We start from the raw sequence: 25412 nt of genomic DNA on the forward strand, positions 1-25412 counted from the left end.
AACACCCATATAGTTTGCTTCCTGCAGAAAACTCCATACACCCTCGAGGGTTGTGTTCTTCTCCCTAGAAGGTGTTAGCACATATCCATACTGCCCCAGAAGTTTACAAGAGCCATAATTGTGCCACCAGGGAACAGAGGAGAATTCTCTCAGGGCAATGAAAAGATAGGGCCGTAGTACTGAGCCTTACTTTGCTCCCCACAAAAGCCCCAGGATGGGAGGTATCGACAGCAGGAGAGAGCGTCACTGTAGTCAGTGTAACATATGACGCTACAGAGATCCTATGCTGTGATCATCAACCGGCAGCCCTTGAAAAGCTACCAAAATAGTCACAACTACCCATAGGCCCACTCGAGTTCACACCAAAAGGCTACACCTCTCACAACCTCCATCTCAGAATCCAGGCTGCATAAATATGGCTTAAAAACACATCTTGGCCCTCACCCCTCCAGGAAGCACAGCACTGAATCAGAGCCCATTATTTAATATTGCTGCCCACCCATCCCTACACGTTACAATCTAAGAAGGATCAAGCACAACCAAGGTGCCACAAGTACTCCTTTTCTTTTTGCGAATACAGACTAACACGGCTGTTACTCTGAAACACCTCAGGGTAGGGATTATGTTTGATTGGCCAGTAAAGTAGCTAGCATGCCTGCCTCTGCCTCTCTCCCTCTGCCTCTTTCCCCTTCCCCCCCCCACCTCAAAACGTCAAGCACCAACTGTCTTGACTCAGATCCCTTTGCCCCCCTTCTGCTCCCTAAAAGGTGAGTAGCTTATGCTGGCACATAGGTAGAGTCCTATAAAAAAAAAAAAGAGTTCCAAATAAAGGAGTTTATTTCATGGTAAATGGGGGGGAAAGACAAACAGTTCAAGGGAATTAGAACTAGACAAAAAGTAGAGATCCCATTCAGCTTCCATACACATAATCAGCCACAGCCATGGTCCGAATTAAATTCATTTGTCACAGGTATTCAGAACAGATCATAACCAAACAAATCCACTCCCTTGAAAATTCTCAAGACTTCAGGAAAACACACATGGGTTTCCTTAGAGCTCTTTTCAGAGTAACAGCCGTGTTAGTCTGTATTCGCAAAATGAAAAGGAGTACTTGTGGCACCTTAGAGACTAACCAATTTATTTGAGCATAAGCTTTCGTGAGCTAGAGCATCCGATGAAGTGAGCTGTAGCTCACGAAAGCTTATGCTCAAATAAATTGGTTAGTCTCTAAGGTGCCATAAGTACTCCTTTTCTTAGAGCTCTTTAAAATTAAGTAAGCAATGAACACTGAATAAGGAAAAAAGTCAGAATTTGTCAAGAAATATTAACATACCTCGGAATGTGCTATTGTACAGTAATCTTGCGTTTGTTTGCCAGATAGCTAACACTTCAAGTTTCTATTCTATTACTTCTAGAAATTCTTATATCTACGGTAACAGCAATTCAGCATGAGGAGTAAGAAAAAGAGTAATGTTTTATCTCCTATTTAATTTCATTTTCCCCCCACAATGCATTCTATACCTGCTACAAATTTGATTATGATTACAGCAACTCAGATAAATATGTAATAGTATTTACATTGTGTACATTTGGGGGATCAACTTTGTGTACATCTAGACAATAGTAGTTTTTAAAATACTTGGGTACGAATTTAATCAAGTCTTATCCCTCTCTTTCACTTTATTGAAGGTTGGATTTGATAAACCTGTGTCACCATATATCATTAAAAAGTACATGTTTCATCATTAATTTTTGCTGGTACATTTTGCTCCAATCCCACAAGTGCTTATAAACTATATTAAAAAGTTAAGCACATCTGTAGTTTTTTCCATGTAGTGGGGTGCATTTACAACATTTAAGAATTAAACAGATTGGAAATTAGTAGGTCTCTCGATGCCCTATGCACGCCACACACACACACACCAACCATATAGCCAACAAAAGGCAGGGGATTCTGCCAGAAAAGCGATCACAGTGGTTTACAAAACATCTACCACATGTGTGAAACTGATGTTCAGTTGCACCTCACACTGTCTATCTCAATTCTTTTGTCTTGAAGGCAGGAAAATTTTGAACTGGTCAAACAGCAGGGAAGACCAAAAGAAAAATCATCTTACGGAACACAGAACTGACTATCCATAAGTATCTGTGGTACAGACACCATATCCCCAGAGGTTACTGGGCAGCTTGGCTGATAAGTCATGCTCTTTAAACCTGGCCATAATTTATGACTATTTTTTCTGGAAACCTGAATCCTGCGGCTGTGTTTTAACTCCCATTAACTGCACTATAAATTAGAATGAATAAATGGTTAGTTAAATAACTTGCTAGAAACCATCGGAGCCATTAGCCAGATAGCAGGGTTTATAACCTTTCCTCTGCCTCTGGGAACACAATATCAAATATTGTATTTTATTATCTCCTGCTAGTTAGATATTTATTCAGCTTTAAACACTGGTATTCTAAAGGTTGACAACAAGCAAAAAGATGACAGTCATTGTCTTATAGCCAGCTGTATTCACTCCACATTTAAAAAAAAAAGATAATTCAATTTACTTGAAATATTTTTAAAGCTTCCGTCCAAGATCTAACCCACTAATTAGATATCTCATGTTTGTTTATTAATAGGGAATAGGGTGCATGTTAGATGTCAGGTTACTATAGAAATAAACACCACCACTTGATTTTTGCTTCAGACTATAACACAGGAGAAATCAGAAACAAGCAGGTGACAAGTCTTATTAGCATCACACTCATTTTAAAAAGACTGTTGAACCAAATACTACTCAGGACACTGAAGGGGAAAAATTTTCAATAATGTGTAGCCTAAGTTTAATTGCAAGTCAGTGGAGCTTGTGTATTTGAAAAATTTACACTGTATACTTTTTAAAATAAGTACACATACACACTCTGTACGTAACCTTGCAAGCACTTACTACCAGAGATAGTACTTATTACACTGAGCAGTTCCATTCACGTCAGTGGGCTTACTCACAGCAGAATGCACTATGCCTCCTAGAGTTGGCAAAATTGGACCCTTTGGAAGGAATCATGCCTCTAGAGTCAAAGAGCAAGTAACCTCAGATATAGTTCAGGTTTGAAACACTTGTAAGCAGAAGCAGGAAAGACCTTAGCAGAGTGCATGAGCAACTAAAGAAGGAAATGGTGCCAATGCACTAGAGGGGGAAAAAAGGGGCTGGAGGAGTTCGTGGGGGTTTTTTTGTTTGACATCATGAGAGCTAGATGAAGCTTTCGTTTCACCCAACAAAGCAAATTTCAGATCAACCTGAATTTTTTCCTTCTAAATTTTTGGTCTGGCCACTGAACCAACCAACCAGAACAACATGGCTATTTGCACAGCACTGCAAAGGATAGCTTCTGGCAATACTGAAGAGGAAGTGAAGACTTGTCGGGAAAAACTTGCTGGAGGAGGAGCTGTTCCATTGCTCTTACCGGATGCCCTCAGTTCCTAGTGTAAGGGACCTCTACCTACCAGCCCAGCAAACAACCTGGAATTTGTAAATGAAGCTGCATTCTTTCCTCTTTGTGCATCATTGCCAGTAAGAGATGCAGTGTACCTTCACTTACATCTGTGCAACCCCATTAATTTGAATGCAGAAACAAATATAAAACCAAATTCTGCTCTCCTGTACACCCATCCATTAACTCTGGTTCCAAGACCAGAGGGTAGTATTGTAATCATCTAATCTGATCTCATGTATAACACGCAATAAAGAATTATTTTGGAGATCTAAGAAAAACAATCTGGATTTTAAAAATTGCACATGATGGCAAATCCTCCATGACCCTTTGTAAATTGTTCCAGTGGTTATGTATTTGATTATGTTAAAAGTTTACACCTTATTTTCAGTCTGAATTTGTCTAACTTCAAATTCTAACCATTGGATTGTGTTATACTTCTCTCTCTTAGAAAGGTATAACTGATTTAAATGGAACTGTACCAGTGGAACCAGGAGCAGAACCTAGCCTAAACAATATTAACAAACACTCCCAGGGGTTAACTGTTGGATTAACAAAAAGAAAAGGAGGACTTGTGGCACCTTAGAGACTAACAAATTTGAGCATAAGCTTTCGTGAGCTACAGTCCACTTCATCGGATGCATCCTCTCCCCCCCCCCCCATCCTTTGCGAACCTGTTTCGCGCACAAGCACTGGCAGGGAGGAGGGAGAAGCAGGACCCGGCGGCGTGCTCCGGGGAGGAGGCGGAAGCGAGGGCGAGGTGAGCTGGGGCGGGAGCTGCTGGGGGGGGGGAGGGGCGGCAATTATTTCAAGGCCTAGGGGCAGCAAAATCATTAATCCACCACTGATGATTACTCTGCAATTTTGTATACATACACAGTTTTGTATACACTTACATTGTTCTGATGATGTTTAACAGACTCCTAAAATCCACAGCAGGCTTCTGTCAGGCCTAAATACTCACAACAGCAGTGTTGGGGTTTTAGAGTCTAGTTTAAAGTAGAAAAGTTGCTTCTAGCAGATATTCAATTCTACCTGGTCACTTGGATAATCATTTAAGACAGATCTGAGAATTACAGGACTGAAAATACTCTTGCATATGTTTGTGTATAAATATACAGCATCCCCCCACACACACCACATTAGTTTTTATAGCAAAATTTTCTTTACCCTAAACATTCAATATTGGTCAGATAACCTCATAACAAATATTTCATATAACATCTTATTGATAGTATGTTCCTTGGAAACCAAACAAAAAAATTACACAGGGAGAACAAAAACACCAGAGTTTCTTCCACAAAAATTCTTCCTTCTGTTTCCATCCTAGGGATGGAATGTGGGAACTGGACACTCTCTCATAGCACAGTGTGAGGGTTTTTAAGTCAGCACCAAGAAGAGAACAGGCTACAACCCAATGGTGTGTGAAATGCTGACTTGGGAGCATAGTCAGTTCTACTCTATGGTGCTATTTGCAGAATGTATTGGAGGAAAGGGCATACTCAATCTTTCTGGAGCTACAGTACAATGCACTTCACAAACGCCACCGTGCTTAGCCATCCTGCCCTGTACATGACAGCAGACCCGCAAATCTGATCTATTTTGCTGCAACCAGGCACCAGACTTTTTGTTTTTGACTCTGTGCCCTGCTGGAACCTGTATGCATTTGTCCCCCTCTCTCTCCAGCTTTCCCCACAAGAGGGTGTTAAGTTGATTTACAGACCATGCTTCCTGCAGCCAGAAGAGGATCAAGGAGCCAGAGCTAGAGCCTCGTTTCCATCCAGGGAGCAGGGTGGGGAGCCAGAAGTGTAGACTGGTAAACTAAGCTAGCAGAAGTCTAGGGAACCAGCGAGAGAAGTCCATGAAGCTGGCTATAGTCTCCTCTCTTCCCTGTCACACAGAAGGAAAGGAGGGGTTCTGAACTCAATTGGCTGGACAGCATCACAGGAGCATATGGTCTAAGCAAAATTGTTCAAGATAGTGGAGAAAACCCGCATCCTCAAAAATAATCACTTTAAAACAAAAGGCTTCAGAGTAGCAGCCATGTTAGTCTGTATCCGCAAAAAGAAAAGGAATGCATCTGATGAAGTGAACTGTAGCTCACGAAAGCTTATGCTCATATAAATTTGTTAGGCTCTAAGGTGCTACAAGTCCTCCTTTTCTTTTTAAAACAAAAATAGGCAAATTTTACATGTTAGTGTTTCTGAGAATGAGCTATAATTATGTGGGTTTGTGTGGAGGTGGAGAGGGTTGGGAATAAAGTGTAATTTCACAGCAATATAATAATGTATTACTGCTGAGGAATTGACGGTCCCTTACAGAGTCTCAAGTACTGTACCGTAAGAGTGGGATTTTACTCTGTGGTGTATACACTGTACATAACAGTGTATTTGGAGCCTGGCGGAGAACACAACAAACTCAGTAGAGGTTTGTTGTTTTACTGCCATCATATTTCTCTACAGCTCACAACTGGATGTGCTGTTGGTATATTTCTGCAGTTACTCAATGTTGGGGACACCTTTTTAATGTCCATTTGCTATCCTCATTAATATTCTCCAATGCATGCAATGTTTCTTACCCAGTTAAAATATATTTCTATCTCCGAGGAAAATGTCATCTTGGCCCACATTAAGAGTCTCTTACATGTGTTAACCTAGTACTGTTTGAAATGGGACTATGTGAGAGGTGAAAGTCTCAAATAATCACAGGACTCCATGAGTATAAGAAAAACACCAATTACTGCAAGGGTTGCAACGACATTCCAATAGTTAGCAACACTGCTTTGTACATTTAATGTCTGTGGGTCTCGGTAGCGGTTTATGTTTAATATATCTAAGTTACCAATATTGCAGTTGTAGCGTTCACTCGCAATTCTCCAACAGCGACATTTGAGATCTAGCAGTTATTTCCTGTTGTAAGAATATGGAAATATTGTGGCATCTCATAACCACAAGTGGTATCTCTAGGCAACACAACGACCTTTCAATGGTGACCACTGTGACAAAGTCATAGAGCTAGAAATGTCAGATTTCTCCCTCCTCTTTGTTAACGCACAGAATGGGGTTCATAAAAGTTATAAAAATCATTAGTGAGGAACAGAGAAACTGCAGCAAAACCTGGACAATGCTCATATTGAAAGAGAAAAAACCAAGTTATTTTGTTCTCTCTCAGACGCTAATACATGCAAATTATTCATTGACTGTAATGGGAATTGTGTCAGCATAACAACTGAATGCTTGGACCCAAAATTAGTCTAAGGCCATGTCTAGACAGACTCTCAGGAAATTTAAGCTGAATTAACGAAAGGTGTGAATTTAAAGTGCATTAGTTAAAGCGTACACTCTCCTCTGTGGATGTTCTCATTCAGAAATGAAGCGGGCTTTACTTCACTGATATTGTATTCTTAAGAATTGTTCATTTCTTTTAGGTGTCATTGTAGTTTACAGGGAGTAAAACAAAAACACAAACAAAAATAAACCCAGATAGGAACTTCTACATCCTGTATACCAAGCACATAACAAAATTTTCGTATTTTGACAAAATTTTGAAACTTATTTCATTTCAGTAGAGGAAAAAAAATTCCTCCTGTGGAGAAAGAAAATTTTTTGGTTTTGGGTTTATTTGTTTGTTTTTTTTAAAGGGAGAAAAAGTAAGCTTCCCGCCCATCACCACCACAAAAAGGGGGGGAAAAATAAAGGTTAATTAAAAAAAAAAAAATTTACTGGAGTCTACAAAAAGCTACACTAATTTTTAATTTCAAATTTTTAAAACTTTTTTTTTGCAAAGCACTCATTTCATCAAAACGTCATTGCTGAATGATACTCTCTCTGCCCCCCCTCGCCCAAAACAAAATATTTCAGCCAGTTCTACTAAATATTATTATGCCCTATTGTTCCCTCCACTGCACAGCACAGAAGGGAACATGACATGACATGTCTGGTGGAAAGCATACAAAGTAGGGGAGCATGGCATACACTGCCTACTACCCAAATCCCCAGGCAGGCAGAAATCCTCCCATGTGAAATCCACATAGTTAAAATGTTTAATTGGAAACAGCATGACCATCTGGATGACTGGTAGAACCAGAAGCAGCTTCTGTACATGGCTTGATTTACTGGGATACTGTGTACTCACCTACTGCACAGCTCCTCTCTCCTCATCTCCCTAGTTCAACAGCAAAGCTCCAGGTCTGATGCCTAAACTGGACTCAGCTTTCCTCCGTCTCACCTCTCTTTTCCTCAGAGAGGGGTACTCCTTGACTTCTCCCATACTATTCACCAGCCTCTCCCCTTATCCTGGTTCCTCTCCCATTTCCCTCCTCACACCCTCTGCCATGGCCAAACCCAAACTTGCATGAAGAGATGCTCCATTGCACTCCTGTAATCCCAGAGGCAACCACAAAGTCCAGCTGCCACCATGGCTTTGGTAGTTTTCTGCTATGTAGGGAAGCATGCCTCACATCCATTCCCTAATCAAGCAGCTGATTGGGGGCCAGCAGAGCCAAAGCTAAGTAGTACAGTATCTGAAAAATGTCTGTAGGGAGGAGGGAGATCGGGGGCTGGATTCTATTTTTGATGGGCTTGCAAGCAGGATCTAAGGAAACTCTGAAGTCATCTTTAAGTCTTGGGGCCTCCAGTATCCTGGGAGTTGGAGTGTATGTATTCTATGCCCATAGGTACAATATTCAATGGCTATATGTGAACCATGACTCTCAGAATTTGTTCAATAGGCATTTTGTACGTTATGTTTCTATTTGTAAGAGTGTGTGCATTGCAATGCAAGTTTGATGTTTAGTATAGCTCTACGACCAGGCATAAGACAGCATGAGGAAAATCTCTATTTCCCCCCTCATTTAGTTGGTAGAAACAGCCACTTAATCATGCAAAGAGCTCAGATAAAGTCTCAAACATCTTTTCAGATAACGAGTATTTACCATTTCACACTTCAGTCACAGCTGAGTTAGCCCAAAGCTAAAAGAGTTGTCATCATACAGATAAGCAAACGATCCAGAACCTAGACAAACATCTTGTTAACATTTAAAGTCAAGTAAAACTTTCTGCTTTTAGAATGCCTTTTAAAAATGAACTAGCAAGCTCCTCATTAAAGATATACTTTGGGGAAGAGTATGATTTCCAGTGCTTTTGAGTAGCAAATTGGTGACCCTACGTAAAGTGCCTGGTTCTTCTCTCACTTATCTAGGTATCAGGACCTGGTCTTGTCTTGGATCTGCTAGCAAGGACCTCCGCATCCATGATTAGTTCCATTGATTTCAATAAAAAGAAAAGGAGTACTTGTGGCACCTTAGAGACTAACCAATTTATTTGAGCATGAGCTTTCGTGAGCTACAGCTCACTTCATCAGATGCATACCGTGGAAACTGCAGCAGACTTTATATATACACACAGAGAATATGAAACAATACCTCCTCCCACCCCACTGTCCTGCTGGTAATAGCTTATCTAAAGTAATCATCAGGTTAGGCCATTTCCAGCACAAATCCAGGTTTTCTCACCCTCCACCCCCCCACACAAATTCACTCTCCTGCTGGTGATAGCCCATCCAAAGTGACAACTCTTTACACAATGTGCATGATAATCAAGTTAGGCCATTTCCTGCACAAATCCAGGTTCTCTCACTCCCTCACCCCCCTCCAAAAACCCACCCCCATTGATTACTTTAGATAAGCTATTACCAGCAGGACAGTGGGGTGGGAGGAGGTATTGTTTCATATTCTCTGTGTATATATAAAGTCTGCTGCAGTTTCCACGGTATGCATCTGATGAAGTGAGCTGTAGCTCACGAAAGCTCATGTTCAAATAAATTGGTTAGTCTCTAAGGTGCCACAAGTACTCCTTTTCTTTTTGCGAATACAGACTAACACGGCTGTTACTCTGAAACCTGTCATTGATTTCAATGCAACTCCACTTGAGTGCAGAAGTCTGCATTAGTGGACCAGAGTGAAGGATTATGGACAGTTGTGCAAGTAAGCTGTACGGTCAGGTACGCTGTACCATTAAGACATTTATTGCCAGTACACTGTACCGGAAAGTCATTTTCAAGAATGAATTGTAGAGCCCAGCACGGATATAAATTTATACCCATGGATGCGGATATCCGCGGATAGAGGATAGAAATCGGTATCCACTGAACTGCAGGGCTTCCCTGGGAACCGCAGCAGTGAAAGGAGCGGAATGTGGGGCCGCCACTCCCGGGGGGCCAGCGTCCCGCACTGGCAACTCCTCCGGTGTGGCTGTACAGTCCCAAGCCCTGTCCTCCGGTGGGGCTGCACAGACTCCGGAGAGGAGAGGCAGCTGCATGGAAGGAGGGCTGGGGGCAGTACAGCCGTGCGGAAGGAGCTGGCTCTTGGGAGCAGCAGCCCCATGTTCTGCTCCTTTCACCGCTGCAGGTCCTGGGAGAGCTCTGCAGTTCAGCAGATACTGATTTCTATCCACGGATATCCGCGTCCATGGGTATAAATTTACATCCGCACATGGCTCAAGTCACAGAACATTTGTGGGGGTGGGGGAGAGGGGGCCGGGCCATACCGGTATGAATTAATATCTACTAGCACCACTGATTATGGCCTAAACCAAGAATAAGTCTTTTGAATTCAAGATATTTACACCAATATAAGCCTTGTGCAAATAAAGAAATCAGGCACAATCAGGGGGCAGTGAAACAAAAAAAATTTTTTGAAGACCTGGATCTGTAAAGGAAGGAAGAATAGAGAATACAATTGCAGTTTCACTGGAAAGTTCACCACCACACTAACATGATGATATCAGTACTGCCCCCTGATTAACCCTACTGCACAGAGTCTGCCAGTGGAGATAAGGCAAGACTTATTAACTATTAAGCTGTCTTTTTGTTGTTCTTGAGCTGTTCAGGTTACCATTAATTTACTTGGCAGTTCTGCTGCTCATCCCAGAATTGGAAACCACCCCACCAGAGTTCACATTAACCTGCTTTATTTTTTTTTCCCCCTTTAAGAATATTCAACAGGCCAGGTTCAAAGATTTGTTTAACACAAATATATGGACAAGATAAAGTGCACCAGAAATACAAATCTGTTCTGTCATTAACTATAGATTTCTTCGGTTTCTGTGTTTTTGCTATTGTGTCATAAGGTGACAGTTTTATTTTGTTTTTAAAAACAAGGTTCATTTTGGTGCCCTGCAGCATATTCTGCATGGACTGAAAAGATATATATAACTTGTGGTCAAAGACTTCCTGACAATGAGATCTATTAGACTGCGGAACATTCTCTTGAGGGAAGTGGTAGAGACTCCATCACTTGTGACATTTAGATGATGCACTAACAGCAGGACGACAGAAATTAACTAATAACTACATGCTTACTTCTTGCAGCAGTTACTTTTGAAATGTAAAGTTTGCCATGGTTACTCTCAATGTAGGGCCTGAGTAAACAGACACAGTGAAAGCCAGCTAGAGACCACAGAAGCCCACAAATTTATTTCATGGTTTCCACAGTCTAATAGGTTTTGTAGTGGTTTTGTAGGTTTCCACAGTCATAGGTTTTGTAGGAACCAGATGTACTTCATTTTATTTAATTAGAACCTTAAATACTGTGTAATCTGAATGGCCAAAATAGCCACATAATAGTGGAATTACTGGGGAACAAATCTATTTATTATATATAAGCAAAAGCTAGCCACAACTGTCATTTTCCAATTTTTATTTTCATACATGGAATGAAACGTATGAAAAGTGGCAGCATGACCTCAAAGTGTAAAGGACTTAATCATGTTTTAGGAAGAGAGGACACGCTGGATTAATATTGCTGGGTCCAATCCTTCTGCCAAATGAACAACAAGGAAGACACCTTCCTACCCACGCATCCCCACACATAACCCCTTCCAAACACCCATCTTCCCCTTCTTGTGCAGAGGAGGCATGTATCTCTTTGCAGCACCATTCCTTCTCTGGCCTGGACCCTGCACAGAACCCTTTGTAGAGTTAGGAGACAGGGACGGTTATTTGTATTACCTAGTATCTCGATATCCCAGCTGAAAGACTGGGGCCCCATTGTGCTAAGCATTGTACAAACACCTTAAGAGACAGCACCTACCCCAAAAAACTAAAACAAACAAACCAGAAGAAGGGTGAGAGAGAGAGAGAGAGAGAGAGAGAGAGAGAGAGAGAGAGACTTGGCACCAGGTCCACGGCAGAGCTCCAACTCCCAGTCCAGACCAAATGCAATGGATCACACTGCCTTCACGGTATGCATAAGGATTGGCCCACCATGCCATATCCAGCTCCCTGGGGAAAGTGGCAGAAAGTTAATATCACACTGAGATTGCCTAGACTTTTCTACCAGACACAGCAACTTCCTGGATCATCCTTGAAGGGGGATTTCTACAGCAGCCCCTGGTTCAGCTGGAGAACTTCAGTGGGCTCACAGAGTCTCCACACAGATAGCCATAGCATCCAAGTGCTTTGGTGCAAAACCTCAGCTCTTCCTGTAACAGAGACAGTGTTTCTTCCCCATCTTTTCCCTCAAGGAAAAAAAAAATATATATATATATATATATATATATAATCACGGAAAACATCACAAGGAGTTACATGGGGAGTGTCTTCTCCCCAGGGCTCTGTCATGCAGACACTTCTGCAGAAGGCAGCAATCCATGTGCCTCTGCATTGACAGTCTGTGCTCTCTGGCTTATTATTGTTGCTCTTTGTGGGATACGCACCTTGTTTTCCTCACGTGCTACATTTCTGTACAACTTTCTAGGACTACCTATCTAGTTCAAATGAGCCTCTTATTTAAAAACTTTTAAATCAGACGGTATTAGGCCTAACTAATGCTTTTGTTTCAAATTGTGTGCTAAAATGCCTCAGTTGTATTTTCATCATTTAGACAGCAACCCTCGTATGTCAGACACTTCGCTTTCTGTTCTTCCTTGTCCCCTTTTACTTACTCCTATGGGCATCAGTGGAAGTTTTTGAAGTAGTGACTACATACTAAAAAATTTAGAAAATTTGGCAGGAAGCTTTCCCTCCCACCCCCCCCTACCCCCCGCAAATGCATAAAGGTCCAAATCTCTAGATGCAATTACAATAAAGGCATAAATACACATTAAGAGTCAGCTGAATTGGCAAGATGCCAGCAATTGAGGGGGAAAACAAAAACAAACAAAAAAAAACACACACCCTCATCATCTACAGAAACCAAGCCTTCCCAAAAACTCCATCAACTCTAAAATAAATATAAGCTTTGCAACATGCCCTGAGGTTATCAAATTGTGGTCAGACCGAGAAGCAGAGGAAGTAGTCTCCTGAGCTAGGGTTCTACTCCAAGTGTGCCGTGTCACCAGCTCCCAACTATACAAATGTAGGGAAAGTAAGCTCAAGCGTTGCATCTTCAAACATATCAGGACAAAAACCCCCAGAGAGCTTTATATGTCAAAGCCAACACCTTGATTTGTTCTCCAAAACTAGTTGGAAGACAGGGTGCCCAAACCACTGACATAATGTACTCCACATGAGAATCATTACTCAATAATATTCTGCTTTCACAGCCCTATCCAACTCCTATAGAACTCATTGGAAAGTCTCCTAATAGTTTCAATGTGAATTGGATGCGTCCACATGTGCAAGGTCAGTAGTCTTCAAAGTAAGCCCAAAGTAGAGTTCAACACAATAATCAAACCTGGACATGAGGAAGGCATGAACAACTGCAGAAAGGTTCACATCCAAAAAGTACACTTAAACGCTCCAAACCAGATGGAGCTACTGCTGCATCTGGAACATCCAAAAATAGCTGATGTTACAAAGGAACCCAGATATTATCTGTGTTGCATTTAAAAAAAAAAAAAGTAACCATATTTACATATCTCCACCTGAAACAGACTAAAAACTCTAAGGTCTGCTTCCTCCTCCCCCTCTACTCCAACGGGTATGAAATGGGAATTTCTTCCTTTTTTCTTGACAGCACTGTTCCACTGTGAGCTAAAAGTACTAAACCAATTATTGATTTATTTCTGCTTTGCTTTATTCATTTTATTGAAACTAAAGTGAAACATTCTGACAATGAAGGCTGTTGGAGATCCATTGTTGTGTGAAACAGATTATGAAACTAGAGTCATTTTCTAGAAGGGTCTTTTCTAGTACGTTAACAATGTTTCCTCTTGAAAATAAACTTTAGAGCACGAGTGACCACAAAAGGGGCCAGATTGACATAACTGACAACTGAACTCCTCTATTTAACCATGGAAGAGATAAGGCCAGAGTAGCAGGAGTGCACATTTCCTCATGCTGGTCTACCAATCAGCCTCAATCCTACCTGAAAGATACCACCTTTACAGTTTATTGAATAGTCCAGTTTCCATGCTGACTCACTCTTTTTTCCTCCCTGTTACACTACCAATAAGGATGCCATCCACCTGTGCCAAGTGCAATGTGGCTACACATCCGCCATGAACCGGACATAGACCACCAGCTCATTTCACACAGGCAACCAAAGAGTCATCAAGAACTTCTGGTCACCTCACCAACCCACCTGGCTCTGACTCAAGAAAGCAGACAGGAGGTAAAAGGCTCTGTATCCCAACGCCACTCCCCCGAGCCAGCTGCGCCTTCCAACAGCCACATATTTAATTGTGCAGCAAACACAAACAAGAGCCTGATTCTTTGTCACTATTCAAAAAAATCAATTCCATGGAGCACAACTAGACCCTCTAAAGAAAAGCTAATTATTCATTCCACGTCAATGCCCTTCCTGCAGGCTCCCATACATCACGGAATGTTGGAGGCTTTTAATCAAAGTGCTTCATTATCATATTGCCATGTATCACTATTTTAAAAGGATGACATTTTTATAGCTGTAACCTTAAACTATTCAGCTATGCATCTTACTTGTTACGATAGTATTACAACTGATATGATAGTAAAATAAGTCACCCTTTAAGAGAGGACATCCATGTATTTTTAATCATAACAAAGGACAGTGGTGAACCACTTTTGTTCATCACCACTGGAGTTGCTATGCAGGTGTTATTGATTTTAACCTAACTTCCCCCTTTTTCTTGTCTGGCCAGGCTAACTAATTACTGTATCAGCAAGGAATCAAGCCACAGACGAAAAACATCTTCAAAACAATGCTCCATGTTGAGCTCTACAGGAATCGCAAGCAGAACTGCTAACCACCAGGTAATGGATCATTCTACAACAATGGGGCTGGGGGAGTCATTGCCTTCAGTAAGGAGTGTAATTTACGTTATAGAGCTGTGGGAGCAAAAGGGCTGTTTTACATGCATGAGTTGGGATATTCAGCCTCAGTGTACATTCCTCCTGACCACCAAACCCACACAGCCTAACCATTAGCTTCCAAGGGCTTCTAGCTACAGGGGAACAGGCCACCTAGCTACCCAGGCCGCACTCCTGCAAGATATTTCCAATTTTTTTAACTGTTCAACGCAGGGGGGAGGGCAATTCACAAATTTACTTCAGAAGACGGATGCAGTCATTAGAATTGTTAGAATATGCACCATGTGAGCAATAGAAAACCGTGATTATATTATTTTTCTTCTTGAAAATACCCATTTTTAAAAGCATATAGTAGGTTAATATTACTTTGAGCAAATATTACCATTTAACTTCTGTAGGCAGAGTTGTGCACTGCAACATGGCCATCTGTAAACACAGTGTGTTGGACCTAAGTTCACTTCATGTTACTATAAACCAGGGGTAGTCAATTTTTTGCCAAGGTCCAATTTTCTTGGTCCAGACTCCAAAGAAAATAATAATTAAGAAAATAAAAAGATTTCAAGGTCTTACAGTGGCTTCACTACAGATCTTATGGCAGTACAGCCTCAGATTGGACTCCCAAAAACAGGCACCCAAAGTCATTAGTTAATTTTGAAAAACTTGGCCTAGAACTAAAATTTGTCACAGGTATAATTTGCACAAGAAGTGTGACGGACACTTTTTTGCTTTGCAAAAAATCACGTGTCTGTCCCCGCTCCCCCTCCAATCAGAGTCTTCCATTAATTTGAACAATTTGTCTCATTTTCAGTGTGGATTTTTGCTACCTTCATGTGCTTTTACACTAACAACAATGACTTACCACTTTTCTAACAGAAAATAAGTGTAATTGAAATAGTGTACTGTGACTATTCTTTTTTAAACTAGAATTCTTACTTTCCCTTTTTTTGGCAGAGCAAATGCAAGCAACAGACCACTGAACACAATCCTTGAATGTGTATTGTTATCATTCACTTCCACATCCTTCACGATTGCCAGAAAACTCATCAGTAGATAATATTGAAACCATAGCTTTACAGCTTCACAAGATTATCAGAGTACTGAAAAAATTACCAATATTTAGGCTGGACTGACCGAATTTATTAGAGCCACTGAAAGTAAGGAAGTACAGGATTTTTTTCAATTGTGCTACAGTCCAAACCCCCACCCCCACCGCCCCCCCCACTTCTTCCCCAGGGAGATAGATAAATGGCACTTTACTTCCAGGCAATGATATGTTGCTTACAAAGTATTTTGTGGGGCTGATTATGCACAGGGTCTGCATATTCTGACACTTTGCTGAAGTACATGGCTTTTGAGCATGTTACAACATAATAACTGGTGTTCACTACTATGTTGTACCATGTCAGTGCAAACTGTAGATCTATGAACAAGTAGGTCTTTGACATAATACTCTTTAGAGCCATTATGGGGTACTGTGGCAGTCAGTACTAGAGAGAGTCAGTACTACAATGTGGATCTCTAACATGATCCATCACAAAGGCTCTGGAGGAGCCATTACAGTATGCCATGTAAAAGCTTTCTATGGAGCCATAAAAATAGATCTTTGACACAATACACTACTATGGGTTTGACCTCGGGGATACATAACAAACCCATCACCTGAAAATATCCTTTTGTTTAATAACAGTTTTAAGTCACTGACGATCAAACAGTAGCTTAATAAAGCAATGGAAACAGGCTGGAACCAATACAGAAGGATTTGAAAAGTGACCTGCAAATGGAAAAGAGATGGATTTGTGCCCTTTTTCCTTCTGTACGATATAAAAAAAATGTGTTATGGGATACACTGACTGCCAGAGCACCATCTTGTATCAGCACTCTGCATTGAACGGGTTCTTCCATTCTAGCATGCCCTTGTCTGTCCTCCCGGTTCCACAATGGTCTGCAGGTTCCATAGTCTAGCCTACCAGCCAGGTCATCTCTTAGTCTAGTCTCCTTCCAGAATTAACAGAAGAGTCCTAATCAGGAAAACCCAAAGTGTGGTGGCCTCCATGCCAGGCCTTTGGCCCATCTGGGACTAGTCAATCTTGTCTTCTGGTCCTGAAACCTGTTCTCCCTTTCTTGGTCCAGGGGAGCAGTAGGGGAACACGGGCCCACCTTGTCCTCTGGGTTCCATCACAAGGATCCTAATTTAATCAGGTAAAGACTATTCATTCAATTCCTTGCCACTTCCCTGGGCTGCTCCTGCCTTTTCACAGCTTGTCAGCATCTTCCAAAGGTTTGTGGACTTTATTGCCAACATGGATTTTCAGCTCCTCACAGCTTCTTCCCAGTCAGCTGCTGGGAAACTTCTGTCACGCTGCCTGGATTGGCCCTTGACTGAGCACGCCTACCTCGGGGCAGACTGTCAGAAACAAGTCAGAAACCCCAAGCTGGTGGTGTGTTCTATAATTAGATTTCAACAAGCCAGTAATGAAAGTGAATTTCTGGATCATAATAACAGTCTTACCATGGAGTCACAGATAGTCCCCTTAGAATTATCCAGTGTCAAGCTTCCTCCCCCATGCTGAACTCTAGGGTACAGATGTGGGGACCTGCATGAAAAACCTCCTAAGCTTATCTTTACCAGCTTAGGTCAAACTTCCCCAAGGTACAAAATATTCCACCCTTTGTCCTTGGATTGGCCGCTACCACCATCAAACTAATAGTGGTTACTGGGGAAGAGTTGTTTGGACACGTCTTTCCCCCCAAAATACTTCCCAAAACCTTGCACCCCACTTCCTGGACAAGGTTTGGTAAAAAGCCTCACCAATTTGCCTGGGTGACTACAGACCCAGACCCTTGGATCTTAAGAACAACGAACAATCCTCCCAACACTTGCACCCCCCTTTCCTGGGAAATGTTGGATAAAAAGCCTCACCAATTTGCATAGGTGACCACAGACCCAAACCCTTGGATCTGAGAACGATGAAAAAGCATTCAGTTTTCTTACAAGAAGACATTTAATAAAAATAGAAGTAAACAGAAATAAAGAAATCCCCCCTGTAAAATCAGGATGGTAGATACCTTACAGGGTAATTAGATTCAAAAACATAGAGAACCCCTCTAGGCAAAACCTTAAGTTACAAAAAAGATACACAGACAGAAATAGTTATTCTATTCAGCACAGTTCTTTTCTCAGCCATTTAAAGAAATCATAATCTAACACGTACCTAGCTAGATTACTTACTAAAAGTTCTAAGACTCCATTCCTGGTCTATCCCCGGCAAAGACAGAATATAGACAGACACACAGACCCTTTGTTTCTCTCCCTCCTCCCAGCTTTTGAAAGTATCTTGTCTCCTCATTGGTCATTTTGGTCAGGTGCCAGCGAGGTTACCTTTAGCTTCTTAACCCTTTACAGGTGAGAGGAGCTTTCCCCTGGCCAGGAGGGATTTCAAAGGGGTTTACCCTTCCCTTTATATTTATGACATCCAGTCTATCTTCCCATCCAAACAAACTGGGCTTAGTGATAAATGGTCACTCACACCCAAACAAACAAAAGAAAATATTCAGGTTCCTTCCAGTTTCAAGAAACCAGCCACAACTGGTACTCTAGATCTTATGCCAAAGACAATGCCTGTAACCAATCCTGTAATAAACTATCTAAAAGTTTAACAGCTAGGAAAAAGGAATAAGAATCATTTATAGGTTAAAGCAAGCAAACATATACACACAAATGAGTTACCATCTGAGAGTCCTAAAGAGGGCAGATGTGGTAATCTGTCATCTCAAAAATGTCTTCCAGGGCAGACCATGGGATAACCCTTGGGGATATCTGCCTTTCTTTAAATGTCTCTGGCCCTGTGAGAGTTCAACCAGCAAAGAGATGACAACCCTCCCAACTCCTGGTCAGACACAGGAGGAGTTGACCTGGACAGTGGGTTCACGAAAATGGCCAAACTGAGGGCTGCAGTGAAGCTGCAAGGCGAGCAAATCTGCCAATAAGCACAAGACCCACCAAGGTAGAGGAGGAACTTTGTCACACTATGTAAACAGACAGTTCCTGTCTGTCACCATAGCTATTGATTCAGAGATCAAAAAGGGAATATTAACATTTAAATGAACTGTAAACATAGGATATTGCTGTGTTCGTCTCTCTTTGAAATGTATAACAAATCTCCTGAGAATGATGAAAAATGGGCAATTGCCTTATGTTAATCTGTTTGGATAATTATCAGCGATGCTTAGGAAATGGGTCCACTTGTAAGTCCCCATGAGGCCTATTGTTCGCCTAAGGACTCCCAGCTGTCACAAGAGTGCCTGAAACTGTATAAAAGACCCCTGGGTCCTGTTCCTGTTATCTCAGATCTGCTTGAGGTTTCATGCAGGGGAAGCCGAAACTGTAAGGATTGAGATCCCAGTCCTGGACCACCCTGAATATAAACATTGGGCTATAACCTATGAACTATTTATGAAAAAACTCTTTACAGCTACAGAGCTCACCATCTCTGCTATGAATCTGAATCTCAAGAATTGTACTCTTATCTGTATGCATACTGATCTTTTAACCAATGTTCTCTAATTAATTCTAGTTTAGTTAATAAGACTTGGCTGTAAGCAGGCGAGATCTGGAATATTCATTAACCTGGTGGGTAATGTGTCTGATCCTTTGGGATTGGTAGAACTTTTTTTATATGATGAATAAGATTGTCATTAATCCTCATCATATCTGACTTGAGTGTCTGGGAGGAGGCCTGAGGCTGTGTTGCTTTCAAGGAACTGTGTTGTTGGCTTCTGGGTAACCCTGAGGTATTATAGACACTGTTTTATGCTAGCTTGGCAAATCTAAGTACTGGAATATCCACCAGCTTTGGGGATTGTCTGCCCCATTCTTTGCAGTTCACCCTAATTGAGTGACCTCAGTTGACACCCCTGGGGCCCCAATCACACCAACTTTCTCCCAATCTGGTTAGGCAGTGGAATTAAATGGGTGTTCACCACCACACACACACAAAAAAAAACACAAACACTTATTCTCACTGAAACTATTATTTGTCTGAGTAGTCCCATAGAAGTCAATGGACTACTTGAGGAATGGCTCACTGGTGAAAACAGGGGGTTCAGAGTGTGCCCCACAGTGTATCCAAGAGTCCTCCCTTCCCTACCATGTGCTAAATTTTTCCAACAAAAAATTCAGCTGGTGTGAATTTGTGTTACAAGTTACGTGGAGAGGCACCTATTTACACCAGAGGACACCTAGTCCACGGTCTTGTGTCCCCTATGTTATCATAGTAGTATTTCTCCAATCAACCATAGATTTCAAGAGTGGATGAGATGCAATGTAAAAACATAACATAAAATGCAAGCACAAAAATTACTAAAAACACAAAAACAACAAAAAACCCACAAACTTTCAGGCTTTCTCCTTACATCTTAAAGTAGCAAAAACAAAGCACAACCCTCCTCCCTCCCCCAGCACTTTGTAGGTCACCATTAAAAATATGTCATGATCCAAGAGTTGAAAAAGGACAGTTAAGTCAAATCTAATAGTTATGCTACAGGTTTAGTTTCACAAGACTTCAAAGCAGGGTTTTCCCTAGAAAGCTTCAGCACAGACTAGCCTAAAAGAGAACACATTAAATAAGAAAGCATAGCGACATTTTTTGGTACTAATTAAAAGAGATTTCTACTCTGGTAAAGGTCTATATTGCCTAAGGACCTGAAACAGATATTAAGACAGCCGAACCTAGAACCTGTTGGAATTTGATTTCATACACAATGTTCAAGCAAAGCAAAAATTAGTCAAACATTAATGAGGGCATTTCTAAAGTGCTAAAGGATTTCACACACAAAGTACATGGGTTGCAAGAATAAATATACTTCAGAGAGGAGCAAAATAAAGCAATTTACAGAGCTATTAAAAAAATCTAACATCACAGGTAAATTCTAAATATCTTCACACCAATTATCTGAATTTCAGGTATGTCCCTGAATCTGGGTTCACCTATACTTTACACTTTACGCAGTGGCTTCACACAAAGATCTCAGTGCTTTAATAAAGGAAGGCAGTAAGCATTATTGGACTAAAATCATCCCCTATGTACGTTAGCTACTGAGATCATAAACAAAGGAATAGTGCCCAAGGCAGCAGAAAGCGTCACAAATGGAAGGTGGTGGTGGCGGCACAAAACAGCTTCAACTTTCCTTCTTCTGGATTAGCCCAATGGGCTGCTAATGTACCTCTGAAGTATGCTGTGCTATCGAGGGAGCACAGCCAGGATCTCTAGGGGGTTCAGCCCATATCCACAGCAGGTTCAATTGGCAGGCCCTGGCAGACCCTAACTGCCTTTCCACTGATATAAACCCTGAGCGCAGGTGATAGTGCAATCACCACATGTCTTTCCCCAGGAGTCAACCCCTCAACTGCAGAAAGGTGTGGTTTGAATCTCTGTCTCAGAGGGCTGAATTCAGGTCCTTGGCCCCATTTTACAGACTAGGATGAGTGGTTCTTTCAATGTCACCCAGGAAAGTCAGAAACAGAACATAGAAAACCTCTCCAACCTGACAAGACAAGCTGCCTTCCTAACATGTAAATGGGGCAGATGGAAAAGTTAACGTCCCATTCTCCCTCAACTACATACCAGCCACCAGGGTGGGGAAGCTGCCCAGCCAAACAAAGTTTAAACAGCATGCATGTGGCCTCTTGGCATCTAGAAGTTGCGGGGAAATTTTTCAGAAAATGTCTGTGTTCATATGCAGTTTTGCACTGACCCTTGCTATGTACCTTTTAGCCAATCTAGCCCTAAGTATTAATATTTGTTTTCTTCACATTATTACTTTGAACACCAACTTCAAGCCCTGATTAGTGACTCTTTCAGTGTCTTGCGCACCCTTAGCACAAACTGACCTTAATACTTTAACTGTGTCAGACGAACAAAAATAACATTTCACAACCTGAAAGAACTTGCTATTCAATGAAGTACACTTTTTAAACATTGAGTTCTGAATCTTGAGTAAGAGGTTACTGCCACAGAACTGAAACATTAGGTGAAAGGTCAGCTAACCAATCACTGTCTGCATTATTTTGCATTAAATGCTGCTTTACAGCTTACATTATTCATATCTTTTCAGGGTTCTCTTCTGATTGCCAGGCAGAGGACTATGAATAATTTTATAGAGCATAAGGCCAATTTTCAAATTGTTGGAAGATTTTGATGGTGAAATTCTGTTGAGTAAGCAATGATCCAGAAAATATTTATATTATTGAGCTAAATCAATTTTTCTATAGTCTCTCAATATTAGGTAAGTCTGGCTGTGTTAAGGACAGTTTCAGAACAGTAATTAGATGTTTCTATACTGTTTGGTGTTTAGAGTTTGTCAATCAAGGAACCAGAACATTTGTTAACTCCAGATTTTGGTTTACAAACCTCAACTTCACAATAGCTAATCAACTAACATTGTTTATCTGCAAGTTCCTTTCAGATGAAACTTCAAGTGCCATGCCTGTAAACAACAACTAGGACTAAAAGTAGTGACCCAAGGGAAATGCATGCTATTACTTGATCTCAAATTATGTCTTGCTGTCCCAATAATTTGCATCCTTAATATGGAATTAAGATCAATATAAAGCAGACTTGCATCGTTATTATTAATATAGCATTTTAAACATACAGTGTTTGAAAAACCAAAGAACACAAGGTCTCTCCCTTGAAGAGCTTATGGTGTGTAACTGCCTATTCAATTCCTCTTTGTAACAAGCAAGACAAAGCTTTTAATTTCTTCCTGTGTTATAAGGCTTTAGCTATACTAACTAAAAATGTATTTTACCTTTCACTTAGCTAATGTATAGTAGAAATGCCTTAGATAAATCAGTGTTGAGATCTTGCAGCTATTTCATACTTTGGACATAAGGTATTTTTTGTTTATTTGTACCTGAATGTATAACACTCTTATCAACTGAATACTACATAACGCTCAGTATTTGGGGAAACTTCCTGAGATAATTGGATCTGTTTTGACTGGAACCTAGTATATAACCCCTGCATGAAACTTGTGAAAAAATTAAACACCCCTCTCCGCAGTATATTCTTTTGACTTGAGATGGCTATTTAATCTGAAATGCATAAACTCCAAGCAGGACAAGGAAAAATCACCCTTTAAAAAAAAATTCAAACATTTTGCCTTCTTTAAAAAAATAAATAAATAATCAGAAGATAAAACTGCACTCAAGCCAAAAGGTTAGCTATTGGTATTTTTAAAGTGACATGAAATGTGACAAGCTTATCAATCAGTAGAAAAGACTGCATGAGTCTCCCCTTGCATTCATCCTGTAGTGCCTGAGGGTTAATACAGCTATACCAAGTCCATTATTTTTTTGACTATAGGAATGAAAAGTGTCCTATTTAACAAAGTGAACATCAGCATCCTGAAGAGGTTCCACAGCTGTCTGTCTTCCATCTTTAATTTTAATTAACAAAACAAATGGACAGTAAATTCAAAGCAAAGAATCAACATTAATCTCTAAATCAAAAGGATTTACACTGAGATTACAATCAATCACATGCATGAAATATTGTATTTAATAGGGTGATGCCCTCAGTTACTTTGGTAAATCACTAAAACAATTCAATTTCCAAAGTTAGAATTTGGATCCCTTCCAAACATATCCCATTAAGATTATCAATTCAGTAAGAACAGTGACACTAAACCTTTAAAAAATAAACTCTGAAAAAAACTTTTCCCATTTGATTAATGTGCTAGTGTAAAATATCTTCAGCCACAACAGTCCTCAACGAAACAGAACCCAAATATCTAATGGAGGAGCTGTCTTGACCCCATGCAGCTCTACCGTTGGTGGCATATTAAATAATCCCATTGGACTTTCTCCTCAAGCACCGCACAGGCCAATTTCACAGGACTAAATTTATCCCTCATGTAAGCAGACAAACACCACTGATATATCAATGGAATTCCATCCATTCAGCACCAAATTTGGCCAACTTACTTTGATAGGATTCTTCCTGCATAACGGGTGCAAGATTGGGCACATCATTTATTAATAGGAGGTATAATTTTGTTCTAAAAGCTATGTAGAACATTACACTGAGAAAAGAATTTGGCCCAGTTACCCGCACCTCAATGACAACTGAATTTAGCCTTCTATGTATTCATATCCCTACAGCAATCTGGTGTACTGTTATCCTTGGGAGCATTTTATTGTAACACCTGCCTGTTTCCCAGTGACTTTATCATTCAAGCACAAGGGGGAGAATTGCTTTCTATGCTCTTTCCCCACCCCCACCCCATATGTCAGCAAGGCTAGTGCAGTAACCTCATGAACTCTCTTTTCTGTTCTGACACTACTATCAGATTTTACAAACCCAGAATTGTTAGCATGGCAAATATATGAAACGGGGCTGGCTTTACCAATTGCCAATATAGGCAACTACTTAGTCCACCACCTCGATGGGTGGCCCTGAATAGCAAGTTCTCACAATAAAATTTTAGTTATTTTACACAATATTAAAGTAAGTTATTTTACACCCAGTAAAAAGATCCCTGCCTTCACCCAAATGCCCCAGAACTCTTCATTCCTTTGCATCAGTTGTTGTGGCACTGCCTTTGGAACATCAATGCAATATCACCTCTTACCAGAACAATAAGTCTGCCCTTCTTTCAGCCTTTGTTACTTCTCTCCGCCTACTTAACTTGAGCTCTGTGGAATGATTCATTTCTTAAAGGTACAGTACATGGTGGGCAAGATTGGTCTGATCATTTATAATGTGTTCTTGTACTCTTAACACCATGCCTTCTGTTGTGTCAACTGTACATTTGATTTGTTTAGTTATGCTGGGTCCACAGTCATGGTGGTGGTACAATTTTACATTACTTGATTGAAAAAGCACTCACACATACACTTAAATAAGCAGAATACTATGACTCATTTAAACTGTATTTCTGCTCTGAAAGGTAACTTCTTAATATCTGCCAACTTCAGTATTTAAAGTTAGTTTTTACTACTATTTATTCCTGTTTGGCTTGCAGAGTCCCCCCACTGAGGAAAACTGAGCTGGATTCTACTAGTCCTTGTGCTTCATCAACAGCATTGTTTATTCAGCTCCAGTCAGTTACAAACTGCACAGACCCACCAAGAGCAGCAGAGTGACATCGGTGTCAATGAGCATAACCTGAATGCAGTGGAGCATGAAGACGAGGGCATCATTTGGCCTGCAGAACCTGACGTGCAAGTAGTAAAGAATCCCGCTTGATGTAAAACCCCATATAGAGTTTGCAGGATCACGGGCTTGATAATATGCCAAACCTTTCACCTCTAGGTCACCACAGTTCAAATATAGCACATGCCGTAGTGAACAACATTTGTTACCAGAGCCATCTCTTTGATGGTAGAAATTTAAATCCTGGTGGATGCAGCAAAAACACACTATTCTAGTTCAATTATTAGCAATCTCATTGTCAAGAACTGACTGGACAGGGACAGTCAACTACCTTCAGATGGCAGTTCCTCAGATTTAGGCTGGAGGCAAATTTGCTGAGTAGCATGAGGAAACCAGTGCTGCTCTTTGGGCTTTAACTGTTCAGTAAATATTAACTTCAGGTTCTAGGGATACAAATCTAGTATGTTTCTTAAACCCAATGAAAGGTTTTTTTTTTAAATGGTTAATGGGAGATGAGAGCGCACCTCTACCCTGGAAATGGGAGAT

The sequence above is a fragment of the Eretmochelys imbricata genome, chromosome 1 (genome assembly GCF_965152235.1).
Source record: "Eretmochelys imbricata isolate rEreImb1 chromosome 1, rEreImb1.hap1, whole genome shotgun sequence".
NCBI classification, from domain to species: Eukaryota; Metazoa; Chordata; order Testudines; family Cheloniidae; genus Eretmochelys; species Eretmochelys imbricata.